At 40.6% G+C, this 10,679-nt stretch overlaps 1 pseudogene; it reads right to left on the reverse strand.

The window, feature by feature from the left end:
- Nucleotides 1-372: 372 nt before the first annotated feature.
- Nucleotides 373-1,157, reverse strand: LOC146706223 (uncharacterized; annotated as a pseudogene).
- Between the last annotated feature and the right edge of the window lie 9,522 nt (nucleotides 1,158-10,679).

The raw sequence follows: 10,679 nt of genomic DNA on the forward strand, positions 1-10,679 counted from the left end.
TAGGGAGGTTGTAGGACCCAAACTCAGGACTCTTACGTAGAATGAAACTTAAATCGGCAGCTTTTATTGCTGGAAAAACATTTTCATTAGAGATAAACGTCACAAAAAACAAACCAAAAACTCAAAACTCATATAACTGGACTCAAGAAACTAAAAACTAAGAAAAAAGAACTAGGAAAACAAGTCAGGAACTATGAATAAGAATTAACTAAAGAACACGAAGGGAAAAACAAAACACCCAGCCCACTGAAAACTACTGAAACCCCCAAAACATGAACAACAATCATCAAGGAACACATTTACATATTTACAGTTACTGGAACACCAATACTAGATCGCAGACCCAGTACGGTGACAATTTCAGTTTCAGTGTCAGTCAGTGTCTTTTGGTCTGCAACAACAGCAGAACAGACTTAAGTCTTTTGAAGAAGCCCTTTTTCTTCTTCCTCTTATTGATCTGAAGGTCTTTGGACTTCATACTGGATTCAGGTTCAGGAAAGTTCCTCACAGGGAACATCAGGCTCTGGCACACTTTCTGAAAGAGGTCCTTCGATCTTAAGGTCTTGAGAACTCAGACTTGATGCCCTTTCAGCAAGAAGTTCCTTACAGAGAACGTCAGGCGCTGGAACACTTTCTGGAAAAGACCCTTCGGCTGGTGGAACATTTGCCATTGAAAGACAGTCAGAGGAGGGTTCTTCATTTGTGTTCTTCACAACAGGAAGAGTTGAAGGAGGCTCAAACATTTCAGATATCTGGATCATTGCTACATCAGCAATGGTCTTCAGCAACACTGGCGCAAAGTTTGCAATTGTGATAGACAGAATTTCTTGAGGAAATTTCTGTCTGATCTCCATCAGGATGCTGTCGACCATATTGTCTCGGATGGAGTGGGTGAAGATGACCTGTGTTTCCATCGCTGTGAGACACGATCCAAAGTGGCCTTGGTGACACTCGTGGAGAGGATGCTTAGATTCTGGGAGGCCATGTTTAGGAGTGGACAAGGAGGAAGCTCCCAGAAGCCATGGAGAACGCGGGGAACTTCCTCGATCACTACCTCCTGCGCAGTGAGCAGTTTGGTGTTATGCTGTTCCAGCTGCTTCTTTTTCAGTGTAGTCCTTCACCATGCTGAGGAGTTTAGTTGTTCTGTAGAAAAACATTATAAGAATTATCTTTTAAACATATTCAAAGCATCACTTAAATATTGAAACACTGTAGCTGGACTGTTAACCCTATAATGCCCTTTGTATCATACTTGATACATGAGTTTCTGAGACCTCTGTCTCATCAACATGATCAATACTTGCCATAATTTCAAAATGTTATGGACAAAACTCTTTTTTTTGTCTAAAGTTAACATTGTTGTTAACAAAAAGTTGCTAAAAACATCCGATGCATCAAATGCGATACAAAAAATATAATAAATACATAATAAAAGTATATCATACACAACATGACATAGCAAGAAACAAATTTGTGTATCTTGTTTAAAGGGTTAATAAACATCTCAGTTCCCCTCTCTGGAGGGGAGAGGGAGGGGAAACAGGAGGACAAAGGAGGGGGGGGACAAGCTGTAGTGTCATGGTCCCTGTGCCTCGCTGGCCGACCGTCTATTAGGCAATATGTTTGTGGTTTTTTCCTCTCTCGCTCTCTCTCTCTCGCCGCGGCGACGCTCATTGTGGGCTCCCGCTGCTGGCCCACGCACCTGCTCTCATCACCACACCGGCTGCTGATCCCAGCTGATTACTGCACTACTTAAGATGACGAGTCTGCGCTAGTCTTCGGTGGATCGTTGAGCTATCAGCGTCAGTCAAACGTGTGTATCTGCCGACCTGAATCTTGAAAGCCCTTTGTTATTATCCTAACTAACCTGACCTTTTGTGTTTAGATCGTTTTTGGAACCGGATTCTGAGAGGAGTGACTGAGGAGGAGGAGGAGGAGCTTTTTGTACAGAAAGTGTGGCGCACCTTTTCCTCTAACCCTGTTTCCCACGGACCCTGGCGACCCGGACCCCTTTCCCCCCTGCACGTTGTATATAGCCACTTGGTGATTGTGTTCACCGTAAAGAAACGCACTGTTCTTCGCTGAAAGGAATACCCTGGCCTGCGCCTGAGTCTCTTTCGGAAACCTTATCATGTAGTGCCTTTTCACTGTGCAATACTTTTTGCTAATATTCAATGGTCTAATAGACTTCAATAATTGAAATGTGCAATTCCCTTGTATTCTTATTCCTATTTATTTTATTTATCCCTTTGGTATAATCTTTATTTATATATGTCTCTGTATTTATATATGTGTACATATAGTATTCTGCTCACATTCTGTAACTTCTGTCGGTGCTGTGCTATTTGGAAACCGAATTTCCCAGAGGAACCCACCCGAGGGATTAATAAAGTTTTATCTAATCTAATCGCAATCTAAAAATAAAAGGAGACATTTATTCACCACCACTCTTAGGTCCTCAGAAATTACCTGATATTTTCTGTCAGCTTTGGTTTGCATGAATCTGGGTCTTACCTGAGTCCTGTAGCCCAGAAGATGCCAGCAGATCTTTACAACTGTTTCATAAATCGAATCGGTGTGTTGAACAGCACCTGTCAAAGAAATAGCAATCTAGTCATTGTTACTTAAAATGATTTTTAAGTTTGTCAACTTTTAAAACTACATCAAATTCTTCAAATTATTGAAATGCAGTAAAAACAAAAACTGTTACATACCCTGATAGGTATGTAACAGGGTGGGCCATTTATATGGATACACCGTAAGGTTGGTGATATTAAAGTCCTGTTTGTGGCACATTATGGTAAATGGCCTGCATTTGTATAGCGCTTTTCTAGTCCCTAAGGACCCCAAAGCGCTTTACACTACATTCAGTCATTCACCCATTCACACACACATTCACACACTGGCGATGGCAAGCTACATTGTAGCCACAGCTGCCCTGGGGCGCACTGACAGAGGCGAGGCTGCCGGACACTGGCGCTACCGGGCCCTCTGACCACCACCAGTAGGCAAACACGGGGTTAGTATCTTGCCCAAGGATATTTGGCATGCAGCCAGGAGGCAGCCTGGGATCGAACCACCAACCTTCTGATTAGTGGCTGGCCTGCTCTGCCACCTGAGCTACAGTCAGTGCTCAGAGCTACATTAGTATATGTGAGGGGGCAAACTCCTCAATATGGGTGGTGACCATGGTGGCCATTTAGAAGTCGGCCATTTTGGATACAACTTTTTTTTTCTTCAATAGGAAGAGGGCCATGTGACACATCAAACTTATTGGTAATGTCACAAGAAAAACAATGGTGTGCTTGGTTTCAACGTAACTTTATTCTTTCATGACTTATTTACAAGTTTCTCTTTGTTCACAGCCATTGACATGTCGAAGAGGTTAACACGTGAGGAGCGGATCGAAATTGTGTTGATATCTTGGATCTCTCCAAGACTGTTGGAACAACAAAAGTGATGGTTTGGTGTGGTATATGGGATACAACGATAGTGGGTCCATTCTTCATATCTGAAATTGCTACATGATTATGTGTTTCCCTCTTTATGCACTGAAGCTGGCACGTTCCCTGAGTTTTTCCAGCAAGATGGTGCACCACCACATTATGGGTGCCAGGTCCGAGCATTCCTAGATGAACAGTTTCCTGGAAAGTGGATTGGTCATCGTGGGCCAGTTGAATGGCCCCCAAGGTCTCCCGATCTGACCCCCTTAGACTTTTATCTTTGGTGTCATCTGAAGGCAATTGTCTATGGTGTGAAGATACGAGATGTGCAGCACCTGAAACTACGGATACTGGATCCCTGTGCTGGCATTTCTCCTGTGGTGTTGCTTTCAGCATGTGAAAAGTGGGAGAAGAGGGTTGCATTGACAATCCAACACAATGGGCAGCATTGAACACATTTTATAAGTGGTCAGAAACTTGTAAATAACTCATGAAAGAATAAAGTTACGTTGAAACCAAGCACACCATTGTTTTTCTTGTGACATGATAATAATACAATAATACCCAAAATAATTAAGTCATTAATTACTAGGGTGCCTACTGACATGTTTTCTTAGTTAGTCATATTTAGAGAGGCCACATTCGTCATGCTTCACAGGAGTTCAGGATCAAAGTGATGCTACATTAGAGTCTGTCTCTGGACTGGTTGTTTGCTGCTCTACGAGTTCAGCAGGAGGAGGTGAACCCACAGCTGGGAGCGGTTCCCTAGTGGGCGGGAGGATCATACTTCAGGTTCAATATTATACTTATGTTCATCCTGGTCTAAACCTGGTCAGAAGAACTGACTTCACTTTTGAAAATTTAATACTAGTCTGATGTTATAAAAGGTAACCCCAAACTGTCTACAATGGTTGTTTTCTGTCCACCAAAGCAAATTTGATTGAAGAGGTCTGTGCAATATGTGAATAATAATAAATATTAATTCTCCTTCCTTTTCCATAAAAAGGGATGTCTCACATGCTCACTGCAGTTAAAGTAGTGTTACTAGAAATATTAAGACACAAATGGCAGTAATACTTTTTAAAAGGCCTAATGACTAAAATCAGGTAACTTAGGTACACCTGCTCAAATATCTAATCAGCCAGTCACATGACTGGAAATTGGTGCAGTAGTCATGCAGACCTAATCATGATGACCCTCTGAAGGTCAAACCTACTACCTTTAGGTGACTGAATGACATAAGACAACAACGTTCTGGTATTTGTAATTTTTCTGTGACCTTTGTCTCTGTGTTTGATCATCAGTCTGCAAAGGCAATGTGTCTTTTGGTACTGTGAAAATTTTACACATGTACTCTGCATACTGCAACAGAGCACTGATCTTTCCTGCTATTTTACATTTATTGTTCTTAGAGTGCAATATAAGATTTCCCATTTATAATATTTTCCATACTTAACCTTTTTGGATACTTTTATGTTGTTTGGCAGGATAATGCCATCACATTGAATTGTAGGTTTTAAAAATACACAGTGACTGATTTTCATGTCAACAAATAAATAAATATTCTGATGAAGAGCCACTAAAGGAAGTTTTTGGAGTAACTCTCAGCAGTAATTTGCACATGAAATAATTGGTAGACATGTTATTAACCCTATGAGAAAAATCTTTAGTTCTATTCAGGTAGAACAGGCCACACTCTTAATGAACATGGGCTATTAAGAGTGTGGCCTGTGTGTATCTATGACAAACAGCCTGGAACTGCTCAATTTCAGTCCACCAATCAGAGAGGCTAGTTCTGTCTGTTCCTCAGGCTGTGCACTTTTTCCTGTCAATACAGCTGCACCCCTTGCACACACAGACACAGACAGAGGCTTTCTGCAATGTATTTCCGACATGGAGCGTTAACATAACGTCTTAACAAAAATATTGTGACTTAACAGAAACATAATAACTTGTCACAAATACTAAATTTGGTGAGGAAACAGGAAACACGTGGGGAACATGGCTGGGGCTAGCAACACAACTAGACAGAACATGCAAAACTGAACATAACACATCAAACAAGAAACCTTCAACCTCTGTTGGTGTAGCGTTCACATAGCTGCTCTGCTCTGTGTTGGTACAGGGCATTGAAGATTATAACAATGGGTGGATTATATTCTTAAACTTATTTACAGCATTTTCAGAAAGACATCTACTGTGATGAAGTCTATAATCAATTGTTGTAAATTTAAATGTTATCAGGAAATGATCAGAGAAGAAAGGGTTTTCAGGAAAAACTGTTAAATGTTCAGTTTCTATGCCATATAGTGTGACTGAAGTGGTGGGTGGGTTCTTTCACATTTTGAGAGAAGACAATTGAGCCTAACAACAGATAAAATGCTTTGTTGAGGCTGTCATTTTTACTATCTACATGCATGTTAAAATCACCCACAATAATTATTTTATCTGAGCTGAGCACTAAATCAGATAAAAAGTCTGAGAAATTAGAAACTCTGCGAAAGGCCCAGTTGGACGATAGGTGATCACAAATAAGACTGTTTTTTAAGTTTTGCAGCTAGGATGGACAAGGCTAAGCATCAAGCTTTCAAATGAATGAAAAGTCTGTCTTGGTCTTTGGTTGATTAATATGCAGGTGTAGAAAATTGCTGCCACACTGCCGCCTCCACCTGTGCTTCGAGCAAGGGTGTAGATTTGACATGTCCCCACCAATATCCAGCGATTATTGAATTATCCCCACCAATAATTTGATCTGTTCGAGTAAAGAAAAACAAAACCGATAGGCAGAAAAAAACGTAGCGGTGCAGAAAGAGTTAAATTACGTTCTCTAGTGGAGTCCTACCTCATGTGACAAATATGGCCAATGTGATTGGCTGTGCCTTTCAGGGAGCTCTGTTTAATTTTAGCAGTGGCAAGCCTGCGCTACGAAGACCCGCAAGGAGGAGAGGAGGATGGCAGCAAAAAAGAAGAACCTGGATATAAGCAGTGTTGGGTAAGTTACTTTAAATTAGTAACGTAGTTACATTACTAGTTACTTTGAAAGTAACGAGTTACTAGGGAAAGTAACTTTGGTTTTACTCAGAATTTTCTTGTTAATGTGTTGCTTCCATAACTTTGCCAGTCTTCTAGCTTGCTTACTTGCCACAAGTGCACTGTGCCACCTAACAATAGAAAGGAAAAGATAATGTGCATATTTCCACGAGAGAAATCCCACGCCTGGACCGTCATTGACCACCGCCATGATTCTAGCCTACGTCACAGTGTCATGTGCGCCTTTTACATCCAACACAAAAACCACAGTCATGGTGCTTTCGATTGTACTCAGAACTCTGAAATTCTGCCTTCTGAATAGGAAGATGTAGGCAACACCAGGCTGCAGATGAGCTGCATACAGGGCTGGACTGGGACAAAAAATTGGCCCGGGCATTTTGACTAGAGACTGGCCCGTCATTATAGGAAAAACCATAAAGCCTCCCAACAAACGCTGTTGTGACAGTGATGTTCACTGTCTTGATGGTATATATGTATCAATCTATCAATCGTTTGTTGTAAGATTCAGATAATTATTTTTTAAAAGCTAGACATTTTAAATGAGAATAAGAAAGAAAAGTATTTCTTTGTGCCCCCCTTTCCCTGTTAATGCCCTACCTGGCCCCCTGGCAACACTTTGCTAGACCCGCCCCTGCACAGTTACCAGCTGTCAGCTACGTAAAAAAGGATCCTGGTGTTATTTGTCTCTCAGTAACAGTTCATAACTTCCTTTCAACTAATTTATGTCACCTAAAAGGTAAAGCTGTTTCTCCATCACCTGTTCAGCTCTGATGATCCAGTAAGGACATCTCCTGGTTTCATCTTCATGTTTCCCTCTCACCAGATAACCAAACGATATCATGACCAGCAGCTTTTTTGCAGCTGTGGCTCCAGCAAACATCAGCTGATAGTAGAAATTAATATTAAATACATTCTAACAACAGCTGATCAAGCTTAAACGTGCTGCTGTTGTTTAACGCAACATCAGCTGGTTTCCTCTTTCTGGCGCAAAGTGGGCGATAAACAAACAAGAGAGCCGATCAGCTGATCATTGATCAGTTTCAGGATTGAAGTAGAAACGGGAGAGGGAGGGGGGAGAATGAAAGAAGAAGAGGCAGCTGTGCAGCAAAGACACAGAATAACTCCAGCTTTGTGCCTTTTTCATTGTAGCTGAATTACGGGACAAACTGTTCCTTTTCACCTTAATAAGAAACGCGTAATATTTTCTCTGAATACCAGACAGGACGGTTGGCAACTCTAATAACTTATGAACAAAATGTCATATGTCATATCATATACATCATTATATACCAGCTAGCCCAACTTCAGTAACCCAACAAACGTCACTGCTGTTTAGTTTCCTGTCTTCATTTATGCTGGAAGTGATAACAGAGCTGTACGTTTTAATTTGTTTCCAAAACCCCGCAGTCAGGACATGCTATATTGTATTTAGATAGAAGCTAGCGAGCTAACTTCCTGCTAACTTCTAACTCCCTTAAATGTCATAAATTCCATTTTTATGGATGCCTGGATGTTAAACTCAATTGTTACACCTGGTAGAGCAGAACGCTGATCATTTTATTAAAGATGAAAGACTTTAGACAGTTTTTCAACTCTCAGTAATGCCATAGTGATTGTTTGATATATGGGCCTGCTAGTGACGTCAGACTGAACAACCTGATAAGGCGTTAGTCCCAACACTGGATATAAGAAAGTAATTTTCAAAGAAACCTGTAAGTCACTTAAAGTCAAGTTCATTCATAAAATGTGTCCCTCATTATAATGTTACACGCTATGCTACACTACGCTATACATGCCAAATCTCCAAATTTTTTCCAGGAGAATCCCGAATTTCGGTGCCCCTCCCGATAATCTCCCAGAGCCACCATTCTCCCGAATTTCTTCCGTTTCTTCTGGACAACAAAATTGAAAAACCATGTCTCAGATTGGCTCAGCTAATTCCAGTTTCCAACAATTGCTAACACTACTGCAGCTCCTTAGTTTTAGTATTACTCTTATTACTCTTTCTGTGTCGCAAAATAAACATTTAACATATTTTCAGGCGAGAATGTAGCTGTGTAAACTTTAAATATCTGAGCCGGGGAGAACAGCAAGCTCCCGGCACATCGTTTTAGGCTTTGGCCCACATCAGTCTAAAATTGTATGTAACCATGAATAACGTGTTGCCATGTCCACCAGGAGAGGACAGTATAGATGTCAAAAAAATATGCCAGCAGTTTATCTCAGTTAACGAGAGGAGAAAGCATGTGTTTGGCTCCTTCACATAGTGGCCATTGGTTGTTGTGTCCATGACTGTTGCTGTAACAGTAGTTCATGTTTAGAATAAAAAAATCCCAGCTCACTGATTTGATCGGGGCAATAGTGTGCCTAAAATGTTGCATAATTTTGCTGAGAGATCTTTTACTTTGTGGTAATCTTAGATGAGTAGTTTTATGGACAAAAATCACCAGGTCATTCAGTTTTCCCTTAGTGCTAATGTATAAGAGATGTTGGTGTACTATAACTGAAGTAATGTTGTTAAGTCCTTAAAGTCATATTCTTTTACTGTCATGACTGTATTTGAAGCTATTTTTTTTTGTTTGATACCTGATTTATATGGAATATGGCTGAAGTAAACTAAAGTCTAAAATACTTAGTCATTTGTTTAGTAGTATTTAACATTATATAATTCACATATAAGACTATGAATTGTAATTTTAAATGGTTTAAAAGCATGTAGAATAGCATATGTAGGCAAGTATATTTCTCCTTTTTTTTTATCAAGAAGCAAAGACAAAAAGGAAAAAAAAGATACAGGGCAGGGTTTGGTGGTTGAATCATCCATCCCCATCAATGCCAAAACCAAATCTACGCCCTTGGCTTCGAGTATCCTGATAGTTTGAATGACTCGGGGGAGTTGATTCATTTAAACTAACATAATCATCCTGCTGTAATCAGGTTTCTGTAAGGCAGAGTAAATTGATTTTTTGAGCAATTATTAAGTCATGGAGACCAAAACAGCCAATCAGATTTTTTTGCATCCAAGTCTGTGATTGGCTGGTTTTGTGGCACAACTATAACGGTGTATAGAAAGAGTTGAGCGGAATGTTGAATGTTGAGAGCGCAAGCAACACATTGCGAGCAAGCGCAAATGCAAACACTGAGCGACAGCGGCTGCTATTGTGTGTGTATGGATAATAGCAAACACTGAAATACAGTTTTTGCACGCAGCAAAAAGTTCACTCAAATTTAGCTTTTCTTCGCTCAAAATAAATTTCTCCTCAAAATGCAACACTTGCACCTGCAAATTTTTTTTACGTGCGCGCAAATTTATTTTACGTGCGCTCAGAACAGTGGCACAAAAATAACGCCATATAATTGGGCTTTCATCAGGTTAGCAAAGATGCACAGAAAAGAAGATCAGACACCAACTAGGAAGAATCAGAAATACAAACGCAACAATATAGTCATCCCCTGTGGGGCTGGATTATCAGAAAAAACCCAGGAGAGTCTCCAAGGACAACATGCCACTGTACTTCAGACCCAACCACACACTCAGACAAAAACTGTTTTATCCCAAAGACAAAACTCCTGAACACAAACTTAAGAACATATCCTGTATCCTGTTGCAAGGAATGCTCAGACATCTACATTCGAGAGACAAAACAGCCACTTGATAAATGCATGGTACAACGTGGAAGAGCCACCTCCACGGGACAAGACTCGACTGTCCATCTGCATCTAAAGGACAAAGGTCAATGTTCACATTTTGGACAGAGAAGACAGATGGTTTGAAAGCGGAGTGAAAGAAGCCATCTATGTTCACTGTGAACAACCGTCTTTGAACAGAGGTGGTGGCTTACGAGACCAACTGTCTGGCAAAAAATAATCCAGTTTTGAGATCCCTTCCCAGACATCCTGGCTCAACCTCAATAAATCACATGATATATTTGGGCAAGGTTTCACAATGGGTCCACCCGAAACCTTGGCTGATTGTGACCCACACCCGTTTTCACACCTTGGCTCGTGCGGACACTCCCATAGGGCTTCAAATCTGGGACTCTCCACTGATTGCATTTAGAATTGAATAAGCTTCTCGGATGAGAGGTGAAACGTCTTCAAGAAAACTTAAAGAAGTCCAGATACTTTTCTTTCCAAGTGGTTTTGAATTCTTCCCTTGCAACAATATTTATAGTAATAATAATA

This window comes from Copadichromis virginalis, linkage group LG7 (genome assembly GCF_057382275.1).
Source record: "Copadichromis virginalis isolate Kocher_CV1m ecotype Utaka linkage group LG7, C_Virginalis_male_GT1.1, whole genome shotgun sequence".
In the NCBI taxonomy this organism is placed as follows: Eukaryota; Metazoa; Chordata; class Actinopteri; order Cichliformes; family Cichlidae; genus Copadichromis; species Copadichromis virginalis.